Raw genomic sequence first — 26,991 nt, forward strand, 5'->3', positions numbered from 1 at the left:
GCATAGCATGCTCGCCAGCCCAGGTTGCCATATTTCTGCGTGTTTGTTCCTCCTGCAAGAGAAGTCCTACCAACTCGTGAAAGGAGAGAGGATTGCTGCCCCCCCTTCAGCGAGGTGTGGAAACTGAGATAGGACTCAGGAAGAGAGTTCAGAGTGGTGGTGATTATCTCTGAATTTGGAATGACTTCATCAATATTCAGCAATTGTTCCCTGAGGTCCTGAAGCTTTGTGAGGTGAGAATTCATGGAATCTCCCTCCATATTTGTATGAGAAAGTTCTCGCTTCAGAAAGGAAACTCTTGCATCATTTCTTGCTGCAAATATACTTTCAAGTATCTCCCAAGCTGCCATAGATGTCTTGCATGACTGAATATGAGGTATAATGAACCTCTTGACAGAAAGAGAAATTACTGAAAGAGCTTGTGCATCTCTAGAGTCCCATCTTTTCTGCTTTGCTGTGGGAGCTCCTGGAGCGGCTGCTCCAATCACTTGTGCTGTATTTGTACCTCTACCCCTGCGTCCTGCTGTAGGAGTGACAGGTATAGGCGTTGTATCTGGTCTTTCTTCATCTCCATTTACATAATCCCAAAGATGTCTGCCAACTAAGATATTGCGAACCATGAAACTCCACAAGGAGTAGTTGGTGCCATCCAACTTATCCTCCTGTGTGAGAACCCCAAACACCTCATTTGAGTTGTTCTGAGCCATTTGCACCAGATAATCTCAAAGAATATAGCAGACTGACCAAGTGAAATCCCTTCCTGGGATATGAAATGCACAAGTAAAATCTGCAAAGAAAAATATGCCCACAGTGACAAATACTGTCACAGCATGTCAAAGGCTTAAAATGCATCACAATGCTCTGCTCAATGCCCAAAAATCTGCAAATAGAATCTGCAAAAAGTGGCAAAAGTCTGCAATTTGACTCATACTGAGTCCAAAACTGTTTGCAAACTTCCAAAATGCTCTTTTACCTGTAAAAATGCAAAAGCCCCAATTTCTTGTGGGAGATTGCATACAAAAGAGGGCAAATGGTTTGAAAGCCCCAAATGTTGCACAAATTGCACTCTGCCTGCAAAAGCCCGAAATTTCATTGCAAAATTGCAGTGTAATTGCAAAAGCCCCAATTTCTTGGACAACCTACAACCCAATTGCAATGTCTGTCCACGAATACGGAATGCCTCAAATTTTTGCAAGATCTAAGCCAGAAAATGGCTATCTGCAAACAATGCCTGCCAGAAAATAAAATTGCTAGAGTACCTGCAAGGATAGAGCTTGCACAGAAGGCTCTGCAATAGAAGTGTACGAAAGGCACATGCGCTGCTCTATACGGATTCCCACAGACGTGTAAGGTCGTACGGAAGGAACTGTACGGAAGGAGTACGGACGAATCTGTATGAAAGTACGGGCGAAGATGTACGAAAGTAGTACGGCTGTGTGTACGACGGATGTACAGAATTTGTACGCGACTGTACGGAAGGTATGACGGTACGGATGGTGAGTGTACGGAACAGTACGACGGCTGTAGTACGGATTGTACGGCAGCTGTACAGACAGTCCGTACGACTTGTACGGATGGGAGCTTGTGGGAGTAGGGAGCTTGCGGGCTAGGAAGCAAAGAGCAGGATCTTGCTGCTCTGATACCAAATGTGAGAAAGAGAGAGTAGAGTGAGAGAGCAAGAGAGCTGAATGTAACGTTGCAATAGATGAAGTGAAGAAGTACAACAAAAGGGAAAGGTTTTGTCTTAGTGACAAAACCTTATCCTTCACTAACCGTAGTTAGTGAACTAACTGTGGTTAGGGGGGAAACCTCAAATGAGGGAAAAGTGCCCCTAACCTACTTATTACATTACATTGGTCACTGCTAGAATATAATAATAATTCTAACAGAAATATTGTTTGCCAGGAGCAGAACTGCTGCGTCACAGTAAAACAGCACTAAGGCTGGTTCAAACATCCCAAAACAGGAGTGAGGGGCGGTTTTCTTCAAAACAGCATGAAAGCCTTTTCAGATGGTAAAACCGAGGAAACCACAAAAAATTCAGGCAGCCTGCGCTAACCTTTACCAAAGACCAGGTCAAAAACCACCTGGAAAACAGCTCAAGCAAAGGTGGTTTTAACTTAAACAGGGCAGCCTGTCCTAGAACAGCTCTAGGAGCTCTCTTGATGCCAAAAATGAAGGTGGACGGAAATGGGTCATACTCTAGCTTCACATTGTGCTTTCAAATTTGAGCATTGCGGCTATGAAACTGAAATTTTTGGTGCAGTTATCTTCAACAAATAAGCCCCTCTGGCACTAATCACCACCGGGGCTTCTCTCTGCCAACTTTCTTTTTAATTCTCAGCCACCCAATAGACTTGACAACATACAACGGACTTTCATAGTGATACCACATTGCAGATCTTTCCTTCTTAGTGCTCACCGTAGGTTCAGATATTTAGTAGGTGTGTTTGTATTCGTCCTGGGTGCAGACGCCCGTTTAGTGTCTTCACCATTCAACTCATTGTAACTGATTTTTTTAGTCATAGACCCTTTGGTCTTTTGAAGACTTTAATGAACTCTCTCTCTCTCTTTGTCATGCATTTGTTCTTCTCCCAAGAAATAAATAGAAATCTTTTATATTGACCTTGGTCATAGAAAGTTGACTCCGGTTAAGTAGAATTAGTTTCATTTTCCTTTGCATTGCATTGGTTAGTGACCACTGTGGGGATGCCCACAAGAGACTAGGAATAGTTCAAGAATTAGAATACATGCATTTGGCTAACCTCTAATGGGTTAAAGTATGGGATATTGTTTGTGCAAGGTGCAGGACTTTGGAGAGTGCTAGATTCCCCACTTTTGAAGGGGAAAAGCGGCCTATCTACCAATAGTTCCACAATCAACAATCACTTTCTATCTTCATGCAAATAAACTTCTAGTCCTAGCATGCAAATATGACATAACATGTATAACAGTGTCAGCTCCGCTTAGTTCCTACCACTAGCAGTTCAAAATCGGGGTCCTCAAAATCTGCCTATCATTTTTGCCCATCCCTTAGCTGCGGACATTCATGTCCAACGCCTTGTTATCCTCTTGGATCAAATAGAAACAAGCCAATACATCTCGTCCATCGCTCACCACATATAAGCAAACAAACTGGATTAAAAAACCATCTTATCCCCTACAAAGCACAATTGTACCCATCTCTTTCCTCTATGAAACGGCAGCCACATTGTCCAAGAATGTCTACACAACAAACTGTCATCATTTGATAAAGCATCCAAAGGTAAGCTATCGTGCCATACATCTTCTAAGGTGTCCCAATCCATCATCTTGTCAAAGTCCTGTACCACATAGGGATTCACCCACACATAAACATTCGAGTGCATCACAACACCAACTCGTTGCAACACCCAGAACCTCTCCTTCCACAATTGATTCATCCATAATTCTATTTCATAGATGTAGAAACTAGAAAGCATCGTCAAAGACTCCATCACATAACCCTGCAACACTACTTCCCTCTCCATGATAAGTGCATCTAGAAGCTCTTCTACATGTACCTGTGTGATCTTGAGCTAGAACTTCAAAAGACAATACCTGCATCTCCTCTGTTTTATGAGAAAGCAAACTTTTGTCCATAAGGTCTTCATCCCAATTAGGTCTCAAGGCCCACTTATCATGCAAAACATTCTTACATATACCATATCTCATCCTTGCATCACATGCAGACGCAAACCTATTCGCTTTTCATGCCGCTCTTGTGTCTGTACTTGTTCTCCACTAATAACCTGCTTGGTCACTTTTTCCATATCATCACCATCTGCTATACCTATAGGCACTCCACTCATGCTTTGCTTCCAAATCTTGTAAGTACCCTCCATGAAGCTACTTTCAAATTGAATATTGGATTCTTTGGACTTTCTTGGAATCCCAATTGTATGAATCTCTTCATCGTCTAGTCCTTCTCTTGTGCATACCGTACTGCCTCATCAAATCGAAGAGGGTTCTTCAGTTCCACTTTCAATCTAAGATCCGGCATAAGGCCTGCAACAAATCTCTCCTTAATCATTTTGTGTGGGATCTCCGGACGTAAAGCTACTCTCCAATGGTTCCACAATTTAGAGAAACGAATCAAGTATTGATCAACATCTTGGTTCAGCGCCTGTTGATAATTGCATAGCTCCTTCCAAATGCCATTGGGGTCTCTTTCCTGAGCATATTGATCTAAGAATGCAGCTCTCACTTCCCTATATGTAGGCTCTCATGAGGGGTCTTGGGCCTCTCGAAACATTGTTGCATGGTGGCTTTGTTGGGGTAAAGGCACATTGCCACCCCTTTATTAAAGATATGACACCTATGACTGTCTTAAGACAGTCATAGGGTGAAAAACCTAATCCTAATAAAACTTAAGAGTTTGTGGTGTGGCTCATCACTTCACACCCACATCTTTGGTGTCACTCCTCTCTCTCACTCTCTCCCCGTTGTACTTCTCCCTCATTCCTTCCCTCTCAGCTGGTATCAGAGCCTATCCCTCCCTCTCCACTCCGGGTCTATCCCCTCCCTCTACCTTCTTCCCTCGGGCCTAGTGCCCTAGTGGCCAGCACGGCGGCAGCGCGCAGGCGCAGGCATCGAGCCGATTCGCGCGCCGTACAGTCTTGTACGGACGTACGGCCGTCCGTACAGCCGTACGGACACCGTACAGTCGACCGTACCGTACGGACCGCCGTACGGATTGCGACAGGGAGGTGCATTTCGATTTGGAGCTGCGTCAAGGAGCTTCGTCAGAGAAGTGCATTTCGAAATTTTTTTTTTCTTTGGATCTGTACCCTGCACAGGTACAGCAGGTACAGTGGTACTCTGCACAAGTACACAGGTACAGAAAGTACAGCAGGTACTGCAGTTTTTTTTTGGGAGAAGAAGGAAAAGGAGAGAGAGCACTCTGCTCTTCATTCCCGGATCATTTTCAGTTCTCAAAACTGTGTGTTGAAGAGGACTTTTATGCTTTTGCTGAGTGCAAATCTCAGCTTTTGGGTGACAATTTTCAAAGGGCTTTTGCCTGGAAGCTTATGCAGTGTATGCCTTGAGGCAGTGTGGAGCCAGGGAGCCCACATTGGTCTTGTTTCCGCAGTGTATTCAGTGACATTTCTGCAGGTCACATTTTGTGTACGACACCTTGGAAAATTTCAGTTGAGCCACGCTTGGCCAGGGCGCATCGAGTTTACTCGGTCCCTAACTGTCCATCGTTGACAGTGCTCAAAAGATTTTCTCTTCAGTGTTTGTACGTTGGGATCTGTGTTGTTATTGTGTACACAGGGCTGTTTATGCATTGCATTGTCAGGTGAAAGTGCCAGGAGAGCGCTGCATTTTGTATGCTACCTCAGTGTTGAGGTGTGTTTTACTTGGTACAGGTGTCAAATCAAGGGGCTTTTGCCCAGATTTTGCTTTAGAGAACTTGGGTTACTGTTTGAGATCTTCAGATGCCTTTTATCCCCTTGGCAGAAGGGTGATTGCTTGGGATTTGTCCCATTTTCTGTTGCAGGTTTGTGACAGGCTGAAGAGTCTGGAGCTTCTTTTTCAGTGAACAAAACAGTGTATGACAAGTGGTTTATGCATATAAAATCAGTGCAATACCTCATCTGAGGTGGGAGAAGTGATCAGGAGAGCAGTGTTTTGTGCTTCGTCAGCTGATGATGCACTGTTAAAGCACTTGTGGAACAGCTGCAGAATTCTGAAATTACTGTTTTATGCCTATTTGAGCACGGTACAGTGTGTCAAAAGGTACAGTAACTGGAGGGAAATTTTTTGTTTTGCTGCAGATTCTTTTGACAGTAAAAACAGCACTATTGTGAGTGCTCCTGGCTCTTGATAGAGCAGGTTTTTTTTCTGAGAAATCAGAACTTTATTCAGTCATTTTTTGACTTACAGGGAGTCAGGAACTTTCCTTATCTGATATGGCATCAGGGGGAAGTGAATCTTCAATTCTGAACATAAAAAAATTGGAAGGAGCACACAATTATGCATTATGGGCAGAACAATGTTTGAATGTACTTATGCTAAAGAAGATTTCTAAGCCCATAAGGGTGAAGGGTGTCAAGCCATTTGACATGGCAGATGATGAATGGGAGGAGCTTGATTTGTCCGCAAGGGCAGCTATCATGCTTACTATTTCTGATACTCTTGTGTTCAATGTTCAGGCTGAAAAGACCTCTTATGGCCTATGGCAGAGGCTAGCAGAGTTGTATGCCCAAAAGAGTTCAGCTAGTAAGGTTTATTGGTTGAAGAAGCTAGTTGATCTTCGCATGAAGGAAGGTACAACTATGACCTCACACTTGAGTGAGTTCAATGCCATCTTTACACAGCTGATTGCACAGGGGTTGAACCTTGATGAGGAGTTCAAGGCCACTTTCTTGTTGTGTACCCTCCCTGAGAGTTGGGACACTTTCAAGACCACCCTGTCAAATTCAAATGTCATTCTTATGTATGCTGATGTGGAGAGCTCTCTCCTTATGGAGGAGATGAGCAGGAAGAACAATATGGGCAGCAAGTCTTCCAATGCTTTGCAGGTACAGGAAAGAGGCAGGACTCAGCAGAAGGGGAGATCTGCTAGTAAGTCCAAATCCCGCAGTCAGTCCCGTGGCAAAAAGGATATTGAATGCTTTTATTGTGGCAAGAAGGGACATGTGAAGTCTAAGTGCTTCAAGTTTATACGGGATCAGAAAGCCAAGAAGGCTAAGGCAAAAGATGCAGGCAGTGGAAGCAAAGGCAAAGGCAAGTCCAAGGCAGATGACTTGGATGCAGTGAATGTTGCAGCAGAGGATAGTGACAGTGACATACATGATGTTTTATGCTCTTCTGCTGTAATTGCACATACTTTGGTTATTGATGGCCATGACATGCACACCTGGCTCTTGGATTCAGGTGCTTCTTTTCATGTTACTCCTCATAGGGAGTGGTTTACTTCCTACACAGGTACTCATGGAGTTGTTCATCTTAGGACCAACTATGCATGTCAGATTGCAGGGATTGGCAGTATACAGATAGTATTCCCTGATGGACGCATATTTATGCTTGATGGTGTTCGCCATGTGCCGCAAATGAAGAAAAATCTGATTAGCACTGGCTTGTTGGATGACAGTGGTTACCACACCACATTTGGGGATTCCAAATGGGTTATTACTGATGGCCAGGTTGTAGTGGCTGAGAGTTATAAGAGTGATACCTTGTACCCTCTTTATGTTTCTAGTGTAGGTAATCATGTTGTTGCCATAACCGAGCTGCCAAAGGTTTCATTGTGGCATAGCCGGTTGGGACACATGTCCATTAAAGGAATGCAAGAACTGTCACGTTTGGGTTATCTGCCGTCTCTTTCATTTTCAGATTTGCCTACTTGTGATCATTGCATATTTGGCAAGCATTCTATGACTCCTCATAAGAGGAGAACTCCCCAAAATAGAGCACCGCTTGATCTAGTGCACACTGATTTGTGTGAGATGCCACAGCTATCACTAGGGGGTGCAAAGTATTTCATTACTTTTATTGATGATGCCACACGCAAAGTGTGGGTCTATTTCTTGAAGCATAAGAGCGAGGCCTTAGATGCTTTCAAGAAATTTGTCGCTCAGGTGGAGAATCGGACAGGTCGCAGGCTGAAATGCCTCAGAGCCGATAATGGGGGTGAGTATGTGTCAAATGCTTTTGTACAGTTTTGCGAAGCTAAGGGCATTAAACATGAACTCACAGCCCCTCATAATGCATCTCAAAATGGTGTGAGTGAGCGGATGAATCGAACTATTCAGGAGAAGGTTCGATGTATGTTGTCTTATACTGCATTGCCCCATGGCTTTTGGGCAGAAGCCGTGCAAACAGCAGTTCACATAATTAACAGGTCGCCGAACAAGGCTTTGGAGTTGAAAGTGCCAGAGGAGGTGTGGTCTGGCAAGCCACCTTCATATAAGCACTTACGTGTGTTTGGCTGCGAGTGCTTTGCTCATATACGCAAAGAACTGCGCACCAAACTGGAGCCAAAGTCTTCCAGATGCATCTTTATGGGTTATGGTGACGAAGGTGAAATGGGGTACAGGTTATGGGATCCCGTTAAACGGAAGATTATACGCAGCAATGATGTCATCTTTAAAGAGGATAGTGTACACAAAGAACCCGTGCAACCTATGGAATACAGGAGGGTTGTTTATGATGATGTCGGACAGCAAAGAATGCCCATTTATATGCAGCAGCAGGCTGCTGCAGATAACCCTGTTCAAAAGGGTATACAGGCTGAAAATCAGCCAGATAATTTTGCCAATGATGCACCACTGAATATGCCAGCAAATGGGGCTGTAGAACAGCCAGATATGGTGGTACAGCCACCCGTCATGCATGACGAACAGGCTAGACAACAGCCTAATCCGGAACATTTTGTTAGGAGGAGCACCCGTGTACAACGGCCTCCTGACAGGTTTGTTCCAGGAGCCAACAATGTGGCTGATTTTATTATGCTGACAGATTGTGGTGAGCCTTCCAGCTTCAAGGAAGCTATGGGAAGAACAGAGAAAAGGAAGTGGGAGAAAGCCATGCAATCAGAAATGGACTCCCTACTTGAAAATGATACATGGGACTTGGTGCAGCTACCTGCAGGCAGAAAGGTTTTGCCATGCAAGTGGGTTTACAAAGTCAAAGTGGATTCAAATGCTTTACCAAGGTATAAGGCCAGATTGGTTGCCAAGGGATTTAAGCAGGAGAAGGGCATTGACTTTGATGAGATCTTTTCCCCTGTAGTCAAGATGACTACTTTGAGAGCAGTGTTAGCTCTTGTTGCTCATGAGGACATGGATTTATGTCAGATGGATGTGAAGACTGCTTTTCTTCATGGAGATCTCCATGATGAGATCTATATGAGTCAGCCAGAGGGATATGCTGTTAAAGGGAAAGAGCAGCTTGTGTGTAAGCTCAAGAGGAGCTTGTATGGACTCAAGCAGGCACCAAGAGAATGGTACAAGAAGTTTGATGCCTTCATGCAGTCCCAAGGGTATCATAGGTGTGAGACCGATCATTGCTTGTACACCAAACGGGCAAAGGATGGCAGTTTGATGCTACTCATTCTATATGTGGATGACATGCTAATTGCCAGTAAATCTCAGCATGAGATTAGTGCTTTGAAGAAACAACTGCATAAGTCTTTTGACATGAAAGACTTGGGTGATGCAAACCATATTCTTGGCATGCGGATTACTCGTGACAGGTCCAAGGGACTTTTGTTTCTGTCACAGAAGGAGTACATTGACAAAGTACTGCAAAGGTTTAAAATGGAGGGGGGGAAGTCTATTAGTACCCCGTTGCCTCCACATTTAAAACTTAGCAGTAAGGACAGCCCCAGATCAGATGATGATAAGGCTGAAATGGCCAAGGTTCCGTATGCATCTGCAGTTGGTTCTTTGATGTATGCCATGGTTGCCACTCGTCCGGATATTGCTTTTGCGGTGGGAGTCATGAGCAGGTATATGGCAAATCCAGGCAAGCGGCACTGGGAAGCAGTGAAAGGTGTCTTGAGTATCTCAAAGGTACCAAAGACTTGTGCATATGCTATGGTAGGCAAGATGCATTGGTGCATGGTTTTACAGATTTAGACTATGCAGGGAATGCAGATAACCGGAAGTCTACTACCGGTTATATTTTCACATTTGCAGGAGGTGCTATATCATGGGTGTCTCGGTTGCAGAAATGTGTTGCACTGTCAACTACTGAAGCTGAATATGTTGCAGCCACTGAGGCTTGCAAAGAAGCAATATGGCTTACTCGGTTGGTGGGAGATTTGGGCATTACAGGAGATATGCCAGTTTTGCATTGTGATAGTCAGAGTGCTATCATGTTGGCAAAGAATCCGGTCTTTCATCAGAAGACCAAGCACATAGATGTGAAATATCATTTCATCAGGGAGGTACTGGAAGACAAGTGACTTGAGCTTGTGAAGGTGCATACTGATGATAATCCTGCAGATTTGCTCACTAAGAGCTTGCCTACAGAGCGGTTTGCACATTGCCGCCACATCATGGGATTAGGATGAGACCATTCTTATTTTATGGTCTTGTATACAGTAACTGTATATTGCTGTAATTTTTATTCTTTTCTCCCCTTTAGGCACATTGGCCTTTAGGTGGGAGGTTGTTGGGGTAAAGGCACATTGCCACCCCTTTATTAAAGATATGACACCTATGACTGTCTTAAGACAGTCATAGGGTGAAAAACCTAATCCTAATAAAACTTAAGAGTTTGTGGTGTGGCTCATCACTTCACACCCACATCTTTGGTGTCACTCCTCTCTCTCACTCTCTCCCCGTTGTACTTCTCCCTCATTCCTTCCCTCTCAGGCTTCGCCTTTCAAATAGTAGGTTAAGATCTGCAACAACACCTTTGGCTTCTGTCCTTCATCAAAGCTGTGAACTCCATCTCTTCTACGAACCTGGCAACATCTTCATGGGGTAGTTCCATGAATCTAGGAAAATCTTATGCCATCTCTGACTTCGAGTCACACCCTCGCTTAAGTTCTTCTCCTGTTACCACAGTGCCAAGGATATCTCCTTACTGGAGGCTCCAAAACAGTGATAAGAGAAATTTAGGGACTGTAAGTGACAACTATAACAGCTCTTCAACTCACAAACATAATAAGCTCATCACAGATGAAGCCCATAACCCTATATTCCATCAACGTCTCAACCGCTTGCAACATCCCACCCTCTCTAGATTGCGCTATGCCGAAAACATAATATTCACAAACACGATATAGGCCATCCTTCAAGGTTATTTCTCATAAAGACAAGGATATATAACATCTGACAAGAGAATCAGCGCTGAAGCTAGGGAGCGCTTCTTCCACAGGTCCAATCTCTGCTACAAGATAGGAGCAGCCTATCAACACAAGCCAGTAGCCTGTAGTATTCTCGGTTTTTGACCCTCTTCTTTGCGGATTTTGGCTTCAACCTCTTTTTAAGAATTGTAGAGCTCGTTCTCAGCTTTGCAACAAAGAAAAGAGCTCCCAAATCCAAGTTACGGATCAAAAGTTAATCACAAAAATATAGACTGCTGCTTTTTCTGGGTGGGTGAGACTGCTGCATGCTCTTTACCCACGACTCCACTGGTCTATCTACCAATAGTTCCATAATTAACAATCACTTTCTATCTTCATGCAAATAGACCTCTAGTCCTAGCATACAAACATGACCTAACATGTACAACAATATCAGTTCTGCCTAGTTCGTACCACTAGCAGCTCAAAATTGGGGTCTTCGAAATCTGCTTGTCAACATGTGGGAGTTCTCTTTAGGTCACATATGAGACCCTATACATCTGTGATGAGGAAGGAGGAGCATGCACGCCACATGTGGGTACGGATTCAATCACCTGGTACACGTTCGATTTTTGTTGTAGTATGCTACTTCCCCCAGACACATCATCATACTCACATGAGGTTGCCATAGAGGGTTATAGCCCATATGAGATGATATATGATGATATCCCGGAGTTCTCTAGAGAGGCAAAAATCCTACTGTTGGGTGACTTCAATGTGCGTAAAAGGATCGACAGGTGGGTCTACTTGAGTTCGAGGCTGATCATCTTAGCGTACCGGACATAGACTTTACAGAGCTTGAGATAGCACGACGCTCAGATGATGCACCACACGTTACTGGATATGGCCGGCATCTATTGGATTTGGGAGCCATCCATAACTTGATTATATACAACAATCTTTGTCAGGAGGGCTCACCGGGCTCACCTCCTTGAGGAGTCGAGTACAGTAGATTACCTTTTGGGATCCCCAAGCCTTTGTTGTTAGAATTATTGCTATAATTTAGCAGTGACCAATGTAATGTAATAAGTAGGTTAGGGGCACTTTTCCCTCACTTAGAGGTTTTTTCCCCTAACCACAGTTAGTTCACTAACTACGGTTAGTGAAGGATAAGGTTTTGTCACTTAGACAAAACCTATCACTCTATTCAGTTGTAACACACTCATCTAATTACAACTATCGTTTTCAGCTCCCTCTCTCTCTCCTGCTCTTGCTCTCACATTTGGTATCAGAGCGGGTTCTTCCTGCTTATGCTCCTGCTGCACATTCGTCTCCAGCTCTCGTCCTCCAACAGCTTGTCACCACAATGTAAATATCCTAAGTCAAAGTACAGTTGACCATTTATTTGATCATAATTAAAGAGTTTTATATGTGTTAATTATGGTCAAAGAGTTATTTTAATGGTCAAAGGATTGACTACGGTCAAAGATACTTGACTCTAGTCAAGTAAACCTGACTACGGTCAGAGAGTGTTGACTTCGGTCAACAAGACTTGGCATGCGCCAAGAGGGTTAACCTCGGTTAACCAAGATGTGCCAACTTCGGTTGGAGAGACTTGGCTATAATTAAGGCGCCTCGACCCTTGGTCAAAGCTCTTTAATTATAATCAAGAGTGTTGACTCCGGTCAACCAGAGAATATATATATTTATTTGTATATATATTTGTTTAGATGTGCACATGTGTTCAGTGGGGACGCCCACCGTGACTAGAATTAGTCCACAGTATGTTATTTGCATGCAAAGCGCTAACAATTAATGGGTGCCATGGTGGTGCGCTTTAATTAATTGTTGCAGGTACTAGGAAGAATTATTTTTCCTAAGCGTAACGGGAGCCTGACAAGCATCTAGGAGGCGGTTCGTGTGACCGAGAGCTTTGAAGACTCCATAATGGCCCTTAGTGGCATGTAATAGGACTTAGTCTAGATCTAGACAAGTGGCATGTTGCCAATTTGAATTGAGCTTGAAGCTCTTGTAATAAAATGGATTTTTCACGTTTTGTAACGTAGAGAGAGAGGTTTCCAGACAGCTCTATGCTGAACTTCTGTAACAGATTTTTCTCTCATGAATAAAGACCTTCGGGGGGGTCCAGCCCGACGTTTTGTCCTGGGCCCTAGTGCATCTTCAGAGAGAGGGAGTGAGGGAGAGCTTATGAAAGTACAATTGCTGTCTTTTATGAGTAGTAATGGCTGTCTTTCAGTAGTGAGCCGGTTAATATTGGTATCAGAGCGTAAGATTTCATTTTCTTCCTAGAAAGTGACGATCCAAGACTGAAGAGTGCAGGCTTTGGCCTAGAACATCTGACGGAAAGTAAGCCTGAAGGGAAGGTCATCATTGACGGTTAGCTATGCAAAAAAAACAGAACGGCGTCATGATCTTCCGGGTATTTTTGCGAAGTGAAACAGTGAGTAAAATGGTGGGTATTTGCGTTGCCTTGCAGAACGCAATGAGCGACATAGTTTGCCTGGGTATCGCGTGAACGTGCGAGGCGATCTTTGACTTCCTGTGTCAAAATTGCATACTGCGTGAAGGCGATAGCGCTCGAAGAGGCTACGCTATGGTGCGGGCTGGAAACGAGTAGGTGTAATGTTTGAAGCGAGGTGCTGGCGAAGGCATGGGGAAGGTACTGCAGACGTTACCACGACGCAGGCGCGACGCGCGACGCCAGTCAGCCAGCCAAGGTTTGAACCTTAGGCTGACGTGGCAGGCCTAACCGACAGGTGACGTGGCAGCCAGGTGGCATGCACGTGCAGACGCTGACATGGCAGATGGGCAGTGGGCTTGATGACGTGGCAGTCCATGCTGGCAGACAGCTCAGCATATGACGTGGCACTGACACGTGGCAGACAGCGCAGTAGCTGACGTGGCTTTGACATGTGGCAGGGCTGACAGAAAGCTGATGTGGCAGATGCTGACGTGGCACTGACATGTGGCAATCCAGTGGTTAAATTAACTCTGGTTAGCTAACCCTGGTCAGAGGTCTAGTTAACTTGACCCAACCAGACCAGTCTGGTCACTGTAACCAGACTGTGACCAGTCTAGTTAGTCCAGTTGCAGACTGACCAGACCAGAACCAGTCAGTCTGGTTAGAGTAACTAGCCAGTTACTCCATCTGGTTACTGTTCTTTTCAACCAAAAAAAAAGAAAAAAAAAAAGAACAGTTGCAGAGATTGTTCCTGCTAGCAATTTTCACTTATCTGTCAGACTTTTACTGTCAGAAAAGCAGCAGAAAAACAGAGAAAACAGAGAAAACAGAGAAAGCAGATTTCTACTGTCAGAAAACAGCAGAAAAGCAGAGAAATCAGAGATTTGCAGAAAAAGAGCATGCATGCCTTTGAGCAGTGAAAAGAGGGAAAAACAGATGCCTTTTGAAGCCATCTGCAGCAGCCAGAAAAAGGGCAATATAGTTGTTGATGCTTTGGCTACTGTGTGGGTATATGCCTTGAACTGACAGCCAGTACTGGCATGCAAAACACCTCTTGTTGAGGTATTTTTCTGTTGGAAAAGCAAAGGTAGTTGTGCATCAGTTACCTACACGGTGTGAGAAATCTGCAGATCTCAGAATATGGATCAATCACCTATCCAGTGGGATTCACAAGATAGGGATGTACATCCAAGACAGAGAAATGTGCCGCAAACTCAACAAGAATTTGAACAGATGGTACGCACTCGTATACAAGAGCTGGAAAATCTCAAAAGGGATCCCAGGGCTCAGCATTTGTTTCAAGCAGAAGCTATGCGTAATCCAGTATATGACGTGCCAATGCCAGAGGCACACTCTCGTGTACAGCCTGAGAAAGAGAGATCTCATAGGAGACGGTCCCATAGCAAAAGAGATCGAGGCATCATCACCGATCTCCTAGTCCATCACCGTCTACCTCGAGTTCGACTTCTGTGTCTTCTTCTTCCTTATCAGATAAACCATCCAGGAAAAGAAGAAAACACAAGAAGTCTAGGAAGAGAAAGACGTCCAAAGAGACCAAGGAATTTAAAGAGGGAGGAAAATCTGTCAAGTTTATGACCTACAATGGACAGTATGGTCATACAGACAAAGCATTGCAGTTTATCAGACAGTTTGATGCTGCATTCGGTACAGAAAAATTTTCAGAATCCTCCAAGTTAAGAATGGTCAGTTTACACTTGACAGCAACAGCTAGTGCATGGTGGAGTGCACAGACCACAGATGGGTCAGCCCCAAGGAAGTGGAAGGACTTCAAGAAAGCCTTCTACCAGCAGTTTATGCCTAAACAGTTTAGAGACCATGTTCTTCAAGACTGGGACAGCTTGCACATGGATGCAAGAGATACAGTGGATGGGTACAACCAAAAGTTTTGGGATGCTTATTTGCAGGTTGCACCTTTCAAAAAGATCTCCAAAGGCACCCAAATGAGGAAGTACAGAGCAGGTCTCACTCCAAGAATTCAGGCAGTACTGAATGCTTTGGGGACAAAGAATATTCAAGACCTTATGCATTCAGCTTCAGTAGCGAGTCTTGTGCCGCTACAAGATCCATCTACAGTGCCATCCTTGCATGCAGGACGTGCTGATAAAAAGAAAACTGATTTTCCAAAATCAGAAAAGAAAGAGTATCCCAAGGCTGAAAAGAAAGGGTTTCAGCCTCAGAAGCCGAGGGGTACTCAGTTTTCAAGAACTTATAAGGGCAAATCTCTATTCACCCCTGAACAGATAGCGGAATTCCGTAGAGATGGGAAATGCTTCAGGTGCGGTAAAGAGGGGCATGTGGCTGCCCAGTGCCCAGAAAAGCCTTCAACTTCGAAGGGAAAAGAGGCAGAGAAGCCACGAGGACCGCAAAAGCCAATGGCGGGGGGAATTCCTGATATATTGGGTCATGCTTTGAACCCAGAAGAACGAGAATTGCTGCTATCATGGGGCAAAGTTAGAGACCTGCAAGCGCTAATTTTATTTGATCCAGGGGCTACTGATAATTTCATATCAGAGGATCTAGCCTTGAGGCTGGGAATAAAGACGGAAGAGTTAGGCAGGGCTTTGGATGCCGATCAAATGTTTTGTGGGAATCCTGTGCCAGTTACTCCCTTGATAGGGAAGCTCCGTCTTCATGTTCAGAGTTATGTGGATCAGGAAGACTTCTTCATTTCTCCACTAAAACATTATGATGTAGTTTTGGGAATGCCTTGGTTTCACCGCAAGGCAGTGAAGTTGACTCTTCCTGAAAGAGTGCTTGAGTTTGTGCATAGGGGGAAAAATCAGCGTTTAATTGCCAGGAAGGGGACACTATCCCCATTGTATCTGATGTTTCATGTGGTAAAGCAATAAAGTCTACAATTTCTGCGTACATGGTTTTTGTAAAAGAAAAAGGTAATGAAATACATGCTGAAATGAATGATGCAGACAAAGATAAGTTTCAGTTTCTTGTAAACTTTAAAGATTGCTTTTCTGATACTTTACCAGGGGAGTTACCCCCAGAGAGACCAGAAGATCATCAGATAGAGTTAATGCCTGGTAGTGAGCCACCAAACAGACCACCTTATAGAGTCAGTGCGACTCAGAGAGAGGAGATTATGGCTCAGGTACAGGACTTGCTGTCCAAAGGGTTGATTCAGCCCAGATCGTCTCCTTTTTGTTCCCTTGTACTGTTAGTACAGAAGAAAGATGGTTCATTCCGTATGTGCGTCGATTATCGCGCACTGAACAAAATGACCATCAAGAATAGATTCCCTATTCCGGGTATTGATGATGTCCTGGATCAATTAAATGCAGCTTCAGTTTTCAGCAAGATAGACTTAAAGAGTGGCTATCACCAAGTGAGGATACAGCCTCAGGATGTGCACAAGACAGCATTTCGCACTACATTCGGGTTGTATGAATACTTAGTGATGCCTTTTGGGTTGACAAATGCTCCAGCCACATTCAATAGAATGATGGATCGTATCTTCCGAAAGTACAGGCATTTTACGGGTACTTTCTTTGATGATATCTTAGTTTTTTCTAAGACAGAAGAAGAGCACAGAGAACATCTTGCTGTAGTGTTTCAAGAGCTGAGAAATCATCAGCTCTATGCAAACAGCAAGAAAAGTGAATTCTTCTTGGAAGAAATCCACTATGTGGGGCATATAATATCCAAGAATGGGATACAAATGGATCTAGCGAAGATCCGTGCCATTCAGGAATGTCCAGAGCTGAAAACTGTGCATGAAGTTCGAAGTTTCCTAGGCTTGTGTTCTTACTACAGAAGGTTTATCAGACATTTTGCTGATATTGCAGCTCCATTACATGACCTTACTAAGAAAAATGCAGCCTTCACATGGGGATTATCACAGAAGAAAGCATTCAATACACTCAAGGAGAAGTTGACTACAGAGCCTATTCTGGTAGTGTCGGATCTTTATCAGCCTTTTGATGTTGATTGCGATGCTTGTGGGGAATGTGTTGGGGCTGCATTGCATTAGAATGGTCATGTAGTAGCCTATGAAAGCAGGCGACTTCGGGATGCAGAAAGATATCTAGGAATTTATGAGAAAGAGTTATTGGCTGTAATTCATGCCATCCATACATGGAAGCACTATCTTTTGGGTGCAGATTTTACTGTCAAGACAGATCACCAAAGTCTGAGATACTTTTTGACTCAGACCAAGCTTTCCGAGAAGCATATGAAATGGGCAAACATGGTGTCAATGTATCATTTTCAGATTGTCCATACTCCAGGAATTCGGAACAGAGTGGGGCAGATGCTTTGTCCCGAAGACCCTAGATTTTGGTGAAATTTTACAGCAAATGCAAGAGGGGCAATCCACCAGTCACTATTCCCTGAAAGATGGGTATTTAATGAAAGATGATTGCCTATGCATCACCCAGGAGATAAGGAAAAAGATTTTGGGGGAATGCCATGCACCTCCCTATGCTGGACATAGAGGAATTACAGCAACAACTCTAGCACTAGAGAGCTATTTCTTTTGGCCAAGGATGCGGAAAGATATACATCAGTTTGTTACTGAATGCCTTACGTGTCAGAAAGTGAAGTATGATAGACGGAAGGCACCTGGCCTACTTATGCCTCTTCCCGTGCCTCAGGCACCATGGGAAAGTATTACAATGGACTTTATTTTTGATTTGCCGAGATCAAAATCAGGGAGTGATGGGATTTAGACTATCATTGATAGATTCATCAAACAAGCTCATTTCATTCCGGTTCGCAAAACCATAAAGGCAGATCATATGGCTAAGCTTTTCATGGCACAAATTTTTAAACATCATGGTATGCCTAAGTCCATTGTTAGTGATCGAGATCCCAGTCTATTCTGGAGAGCTTTATTTCATAACATGGGGACGAATCTGAATTTTTCTTCTTCTTTCCATCCCCAGACAGATGGTCAAAGTGAAGTAGCAAATTCTACAATTTTGGATATGCTGAAATGCTACGTGGGTGACCAAAGTTCAGACTGGGAAAAGTACCTACCGTTAGTAGAGTTTGCTTACAATAATACAGTACATAGCTCTACAGGGAAAGCCCCTTTTGAGGTCATATATGGAAAGGTGATTTTGCCACCTATATTGAGGACCAAAGATGAAATATTTGCAGCTGATCAGTTTGTAAGAGACCTCCAGACAGCTTACAGTCAAGTCCGGACAGCAATTGAAAGGTCTCAAGAGAAACATAAAAGAGCTGCAAATAAGCATAGGAGACAGTTGGATCTTAAGGAAGGGGACTGGGTACTTTTGAGGTTTGAAAAAGCTAGGCTCCGCCGCAAGTTTAAAGGAAAACAGAAAGTGTATGCAAAGTTATCTCCTAGATACTATGGCCCTTTCAGGGTTACAGAAAGAATAAATGAAGTTGCATACAGATTAGCATTGCCAGAGCATTGGAGGATTCACAATGCATTCCATGTGAGTCTTCTAAAGAAATTCCAGGGACCAGAGCCTACAGAACCAGTATCAGAGGATCCACTAGAAGTGGATGAGCTGGAGGAAGTCCTTCAGCCAGAGCAAATTGTGTACCATACTGTACGTAAAGGCCCTCAGGGTAAGCAATTTTACAGGTATCTTGTAAAATTCAAGAATTATACGGCATTAGATGCCAAGTGGATGGACGAAGACATGTTAACCGATCATCCACAGCTTTTGGATGTTTACAAGGAAGCTTTTCAGTTGAGGTCAACTGAATAGAAGCCGAGGGGATGTCACCACAATGTAAATATCCTAAGTCAAAGTACATTTGACCATTTATTTGATCATAATTAAAGAGTTTTATATGTGTTAATTATGGTCAAAGAGTTATTTTAATGGTCAAAGATACTTGACTCTAGTCAAGTAAACCTGACTACGGTCAGAGAGTGTTGACTTCGGTCAACAAGACTTGGCATGCGCCAAGAGGGTTAACCTCGGTTAACCAAGATGTGCCAACTTCGGTTGGAGAGACTTGGCTATAATTAAGGCGCCTCGACCCTTGGTCAAAGCTCTTTAATTATAATCAAGAGTGTTGACTCCGGTCAACCAGAGAATATATATATTTATTTGTATATATATTTGTTTAGATGTGCACATGTGTTCAGTGGGGACGCCCACCGTGACTAGAATTAGTCCACAGTATGTTATTTGCATGCAAAGCGCTAACAATTAATGGGTGCCATGGTGGTGCGCTTTAATTAATTGTTGCAGGTACTAGGAAGAATTATTTTTCCTAAGCGTAACGGGAGCCTGACAAGCATCTAGGAGGCGGTTCGTGTGACCGAGAGCTTTGAAGACTCCAGAATGGCCCTTAGTGGCATGTAATAGGACTTAGTCTAGATCTAGACAAGTGGCATGTTGCCAATTTGAATTGAGCTTGAAGCTCTTGTAATAAAATGGATTTTTCACGTTTTGTAACGTAGAGAGAGAGGTTTCCAGACAGCTCTACGCTGAACTTCTGTAACAGATTTTTCTCTCATGAATAAAGACCTTCGGGGCGGTCCAGCCCGACGTTTTGTCCTGGGCCCTAGTGCATCTTCAGAGAGAGGGAGTGAGGGAGAGCTTATGAAAGTACAATTGCTGTCTTTTATGAGTAGTAATGGCTGTCTTTCAGTAGTGAGCCGGTTAATACAGCTCGTCGTCCGTACGATCTGTACGGACTGATTCTGTACAGCCCGTCCGTACGTGCTCTGCCATTCCGTAGTGTCCCATTGCCAAGCGTTCCGTACAAGCTTCTGGTGCAGCACCCGTCCGTACACCTCGACGTCTGTACAAGGTACGGGCTAACAGTTCGTACTGTATTGTCGTACTACCTGCAGATCGTCCGTACGTGCACGTGTGGCGCCTCGCTGTTCGTACAAGTTGTCAGGTCCGTACACCTGCAGTTCGTCTGTACAGGTCACCATTCTATCCGTACAACATGCGCCGACTGATTTCGTACCAGCGCATACTGTACTTGCATCGTACCTGTCCGTACCAGCTCTTCGTCCATACTACTGTCCTTGGTTGCCTTCCATACAAGGCGTACGGACTGTTCCGTACAGTCTTCGTACCTGATGTACATTCCGTACTGGTTTGCTGTACAGCATGCAGCACACAGCTCGTCCGTACAGTACGGCCATCCATATCTCTGTCGTACGGTCACCGTACAGGCCGTACATCCATAGGCATTCTTGCAGTTGGTCGTCTAGCAGACATTTCTTTACAGATAGCCATTGTTTGGCGTAGTTCTTGTAGAAAATTTGGGGCATTTTGTATTCGCGCGTAGACATTGCAAACACTTTGCAGGTGTTGAAGAAATTTGGAGCTGCACTTGGAGGAAGCATTGTAGACAGATCTGCAGATTTGGGGCTTTTAGTAAATTTGCCCCTTTCTAGTTGCAATTTCAAGCCACAAATTGGGGCTTTTGTGTTGGGAGAGCAATTTTGCAGCTTTCACTTCACACTGCCTTTCTGTGAGTGTTTTGAAACACTTTTGGCAGGTTTTGGGAGAGATTGGATGCTCTGGCAGATTTCTGACAGAGACATTACAGAGATTTGAGTTGCATTTTTAGCCAGTGTTTGGCTGTGTTTTTTGGGATTTGTGCACTCCATTCCCAGCAAGGGAATTCAGATTTGCATTTGCTGTATTTTCTTTCTCAGACATGGCTTAGCAAAATCAGAATGATTTCGGTTTCAGTGGTCTCTCACAAGAGGATAAGCTGGATGGTACTAACTACTCCCTTTGGAGTTTTATGGTACGCAATATTCTGATTTCTGATAATTTATGGGACTATGTAAATGGGGATGAGTTCCGGCCAGCAAATGTGGCACCTAATACCCCTCCCCAACAAGGAGGAGGCAGAGGTCGTGCACAGGGTACAATTATTGGTGCAGTTATACCTACCACTCCAGAGCAGAAGAGATGCGATTCACGTGATGCTTTAGCTTTGTCGTGTATTTCTCTTTCAGTGAAAAGATTCATCATTCCACATATCCGGTCGTGTAAGACCTCAAAGGTAGCATGGGATATTTTGGAGAGCATGTATGCAGCTCGGAATGATGCCAGGGTGTCTTTTTTGAAAAGAGAATTGTCTCATACACATATGCAAGAGGGCGACTCCATGTCAATGCACCTCACAAAGCTACAGGATTTACGAGAGCAGTTGCTGAATATTGATGAGATAATTCCTGATTCAGAGATGATTACCACTACTCTGAATTCTCTTCCTGAGTCTTATCTCAGCTTTCATACCTCGCTGAATTTGCGTTGAGGGGGGGTGCAAATCCTCTAACTTTTCACGAGTTGATAGGACTTCTGCTGCAGGAAGAGCAGACCAGGAAAAACATGGCTTCACGAGCAGGTGAACATGCCATGCTTTCAAAATTCAAGCCTAAAGTAAAGGGACAGGCAAAGACTTCAGCAAATCAGCCTTCCAGTGGTTCAGGACAGCCTTCTCAAAAGGCTAAGGGTGATGCAGGTAAGCCCAAGAAGAAGGGAATATGTCATTACTGCAAAAAGCCAGGTCACTACATTGGAGAATGCAAGAAAAGGCTTGCAAACGAAAAGAAAAACAGCTCAGGTATGGCTGTCTCAGATTCAGCTCCTCATGCATCTGACAATGAGCAAGCCACAGCCAACTTGGTGGAGCACGACTATGCCTTCTTGTCTTGCATTTCAGATTCTCAGTTGGGTGCCCGGGATAGTACAACCACTTGTAATGATGACACTTATGCTTTTCTGACATGCAGTTATGATTCTTCCAAGGATGCATCAGCTTTTAGTGTCAATGAGACACAAAATACATGGTATTTTGACAGCGGTGCCTCAAAGCATATCACTTTCAGGAAGTGTCTCTTCACATCTCTGCATCCACCACCCGCTGGTAAAAAGGTCACATGTGCCAACAACTCCTCCTATTCAGTTCGTGGTACAGGAGAAGTTGAACTTACAGCCATTGATGGCTCAACATTCAGAATTTCTGATGTCTTGTATGTGCCTAGTATCACAAAAAATATACTTTCAGTGTCCACTCTTAACAGAGCTAGATTTTAGGTCATTTTTGAAGATGACAAGTGTGCAGTCCATGAGAGAGAGCATGACTATGCCTTGAGATTGTCTGGCACTTTGTTATGTGGTCTTTTTCAGCTTGACATGTATCAGAAAAGACCAGCACATGCTCTTGCAGTTTCCACTCCTACTGCTGCTATGCAGAATGCGGTTTGCCTTCTCTTGAAACACCTCCTCCACATGCCTGTGAAGGGTGCATTCTTGGTAAAATGCACAGATCTCCTTTTAAGAAGGATGGATCAGTTAAAGTTGTTCGAAAATTACAGCTTATCCATAGTGATGTCTGCGGTTCCATGAGGACTCCATCATTGGGTGGTCATCTTTACTTTGTCACTTTTATAGATGACTACTCCAACTACACTTGGGTTTATGGGCTGAAACGCAAATCAGAAGTGTTTATGGTCTTCAAACACTTTGCAGCCATGGTTGAGAATGAATCCGGACTCAAGATATAGACATTACGCACAGATAGAGGAGGGGAGTGATTATCTGCAGATTTTGATGCTTTTTTGAAAGACAAGGGCATTGTACATCAGCTTACAGTGAGGCTAACTCCTCAGCAAAATAGCAAAGCTGAGAGAAAAAATCGTACTCTTATGAAAGCAAAAAATTGCCTCACAAATTTTGGCTTGAAGGTCTCATGTGTGCCAATTATGTTTTGAATCGGGAACCCACAAAAGCTTTGAAGACCAAGACTCCGTATGAAGTTTGGCAAGGGAGAAAGCCTTCTGTGGATCATTTCCGTGTCTTTGGATGCCTTGCATATGCTCATGTGCTCGTGGAGTTTCGGCATAAGTTGTCTGATAAGGCAATCAAATGCATTTTTGTTGGGTACAGTGCAGAGAGCAAGGGCTACCGCCTCTATAATCCTGTCACACGCAAGATTATTGTCAGTAGAGATGTAAATATTTTCAGAAAATTCAGCTCACACTCAAGCTGAATTTGATTTGCCTTCTTCTTCCGATGATGTCTTTGAGGGGTTACTACCCATTGCCTTGGGTTCCCCTGCTGATATATCTGATGAAAATCAGAATTTTCAGATACCTCCACATGCTTCGATTCAGCCACAGGATGTCATACCACCTCCACAAGCCATGGAAGAGGTTGTTCAGCAAGAAATTGCAGATATACATGCAGCAAAAACAGTCCCAAATTGGCTGTTACAAACTGTCAGGGAGAGTAAAATTGATGCTCCATTACCTGGTAGAACTCGGAGTGCAGTAAGGCATGGGGGAGGTGCTCTTTGAGTTGAAACAGCTTATGCAGGTACTCTTCTTGATGAGGAGGATCCTGAGACATTTGAAGAGGCACAGGATAATGTGCATTGGATGAATGCCATGCACGATGAGTTGCAGTCCATTCAGAAAAATTAGACATGGGAAGTTGTCGATTTGCCACTAGGTAAACATGCCATAGGTACACGGTGGGTTTTCAAAGTTAAAAGAAAGCCAGATGGCACCATTGACAGGTACAAGGCAAGGCTGGTCGCAAAAGGATATGTTCAATAAAAGGGCATAGACTATGAGGATAATTTTGCTCCTACATCCAGAATGACAACCATCCGGTCAGTTATCGCAATGGCTGCAAATTTTCAATGGAATGTTCATCAGTTGGACATAAAAACAGCCTTCCTTAATGGAGACTTGTTGGAAGAGGTTTATGTCAAACAACCTCCAGGCTTTGAAATTTCAGGAAATGCACTTCAGGTATGCAAGCTGAATAAAGCTTTGTATGGGCTGAAACAGGCCCCACGTGCATGGTATGCAAAGATTCATGCCTTTCTGACCAGCAAGGGGCTGCACAACAGTCCAACTGAAAGCACCCTCTACATCAAGAAGGATGGGGGGCATATTTTAGTCATCATTCTTTATGTAGATGACTTACTGCTCACAGGGTCAAATGAAGATAATATTGCAGATTTTAAAGCTGAATTGCAGACCACTTTTGACATGTCAGATTTGGGGCTGCTACACTTTTATTTGGGGATCCAGTTCACTCAAGAGCAAAGTGGCATCGGTATGTCTCGATCCAAGTATGTGCAAAAACTCTTGGACAGATTCAACATGCAGGATTGTAAGCCCATAGCTACTCCCATGGAGCCGGGGCTGAAGCTTACAATGCATGAAGCAGGTGAATCATTTGATGTCACACTCTGCAGTCAGGCTGTTGGATGCCTCATTTATCTCTGCAATACACGACGTGATATTCAGTTTGCAGTTTCTCAAGTGAGCAGATATATGCACAGCCCAAAGACTATGCATTGGCAGGCTGTAAAACACATCTTCCGTTATTTGCAAGGTACCAAGTCTTTTGGCTTGATGCTTCCCGGGGGGGGGGGTAACTTGCAGATGCATGCCTACAGTGACTCAGATTGGGCTGGAGATTATGACACCAGGCAGTCCACAAGTGGCAATTGTTTCTTTTTGGGCAAAGCTTGTATTTCTTGGTTGAGCAAGAAACAATCTACAGTGGCTACCTCTTCATGTGAAGCTGAGTACAGGGCAGCTTTCACAGCGACAGTTGAATGTGTTTGGTTGCGTTGTTTATTTGCTGATCTTTATCTTTCATTGGAGGGTCCTTCTCCAATTCTCACTGATAGTCAGAGTAGTGGCAAAGAATCCTGTGTTTCATGCTCGCACGAAGCACATTGAGGTTCACTATCACTACGTCAGAGAGAAGTTGCATGCAGGAGAGATCAGCATGATCTATGTGTCAACACATGACAATGTTGCATACATTTTCACCAAAGCACTTCCACGTGAGAAGTTTGAGGCATTTCGCAGTGCCCTGAACTTATCTCCTTTTGGTGATTGATCATTTCCTTGTACATGACATTGGTACTGCAGGGGGTGTTAGAATTATTGCTATAATTTAGTAGTGACCAATATAATGTAATAAGTAGGTTAGGGACACTTTTCCCTCACTTAGAGGTTTTTTCCCATAACCACAGTTAGTTCACTAACTACGGTTAGTGAAGGATAAGGTTTTGTTACTTAGACAAAACCTATCACTCTATTCAGTTGTAACATACTCATCTAATTGCAACTATCGTTTTCAGTTCCCTCTCTCTCTCCTGCTCTTGCTCTCACATTTGTGTCACATATACATGATCTCACCGTCCCTCCCCCCCCATTAGGCGCTGACCACTCCTACTTGACTTTCAACGTCTCAGCCCCCATGCCGGGCATAAGACAGAGCACACCAGCCCCCACTCGGGTCGAGGTGCATTTCGACCACGCCCTTGATACAGTATACATGAGTCACCTATCGCATGAGCTACCAGACTCCCTTGGGCACTATAGAGAACTTGCCCATGCTTCAAATACTCTAGTATAAGTAATTCAAGATGCCGTAGTCAGATCCTTTCCCATGACTCAATCTACATCACGTTCCCCAGCTGAAAAGATGCAGATCCCATGGTTTGATGATGAGTGCTTAGAGATGAGATCCCACCTCATACGGGCGCAGGCCCTGGGGCGCCTTACGGGGATTGAGGCACATTTGACATTATGTCGAGTGACTCGCCAAAAGAGACATGTTCTCCTCTCACATCGGATGGATAAGATGATCGGATCTTTTCGAGGGGGAGACACCACCTTTGCCTCTATGAGGGTAAGCCACCCAGTCCTATCACTGATCTAGGGGTTTGACACACCTATGCAACTTTGCTCTACGATGTTCCAATGCAGGCACCGCCGGGCTTCTCCTCTTTACCTAGGCCCACCGCGTCCTCCGCTGCCTCCTGCACATGGACTATGGGACCTGAGTTTGTGGTGTGTTTTGGGTCTCTCTCTCTCTCTCTCTCTCTCTCTCTCACAACGCTCCGTGTTGTCTCTCCTCCTCTCTCCCCATTTTTATGCTCTCAATTTCCCCTCTCCCTTTTTTCTTCCATCCACGATTTTTCGGTTTACCAAATCCAACTAAGATAAGGGAACTGGTTGGAGATAGATAGGAGGTGATTTCCGTATTTAGTATGTACAATTTACTACTTGACATCATGATCGTTAACATTTACTCTCATCATAGAGAGTGTGACATAGATTGTCATTTTTCAAACCGAGGCTTTCTTTTGACTTTTTCTTGTATATTGCAGTATTAAGTACCTTTGTCTAAAATACTTGACAAAATTTTGTCTAGGTTGGAAATCTCATGTTGTCTATTAACTTTCACACAATACTTTTGGAGATTTTGAAGGCTTGATATCTAATGCCTGTAATTTTCAAGCATTTGTGCTCGAATATCATTCTTTTTAATATCTAAATGTGCATTGTTGTTGCAACATGTTGAATTGTTTATCCAATGCTTGGAGATGAACTGCCTTGAAATGTTGTTAACCATAAAACCATTTAGACATTTCATGTCATCTGCAAGTATGCCTTGCAACCAAGCTTATGCTTGAGTATTTATACTTGTCACTCCCCTTCCTCGCTCTCTTTCCCTCTCTTTCCCAATCAGTTTTCTCTTTGCAAATCTCGAGGTCTCCTTTTGCTTTGTGGATTCTATTCAGGAACTTTTTGAGGGGAGGCATGTTTTCTTGAAGCTGGTACATGTTTGTTTTGCTGAAAGGGACGTTCTGCGTGTTATGGAGCTGACATGAATGAGTGTCTTTTAACTAGTGTTTTGTATATCGAAAGATCTTTTTCTACTATAATTTTTCATTGTTGGAATTGTAGTAGAAATTGTGTTGATTGGACTTGACT

General features: G+C 43.8%; 1 protein-coding gene across 4 annotated transcripts in view; it reads left to right on the forward strand.

Annotated features, from left to right (window-relative positions):
* The window catches only part of LOC147898623 (uncharacterized), a 60,434-nt gene that overhangs the window by 21,908 nt on the left and 11,535 nt on the right, over positions 1-26,991 (forward strand). The window lies entirely within an intron of this gene.

Source organism: Dipteris shenzhenensis, chromosome 9 (genome assembly GCF_047967505.1).
Source record: "Dipteris shenzhenensis isolate YYH24624 ecotype China chromosome 9, Dip_SZ_1.0, whole genome shotgun sequence".
Taxonomy (NCBI): domain Eukaryota; kingdom Viridiplantae; phylum Streptophyta; class Polypodiopsida; order Gleicheniales; family Dipteridaceae; genus Dipteris; species Dipteris shenzhenensis.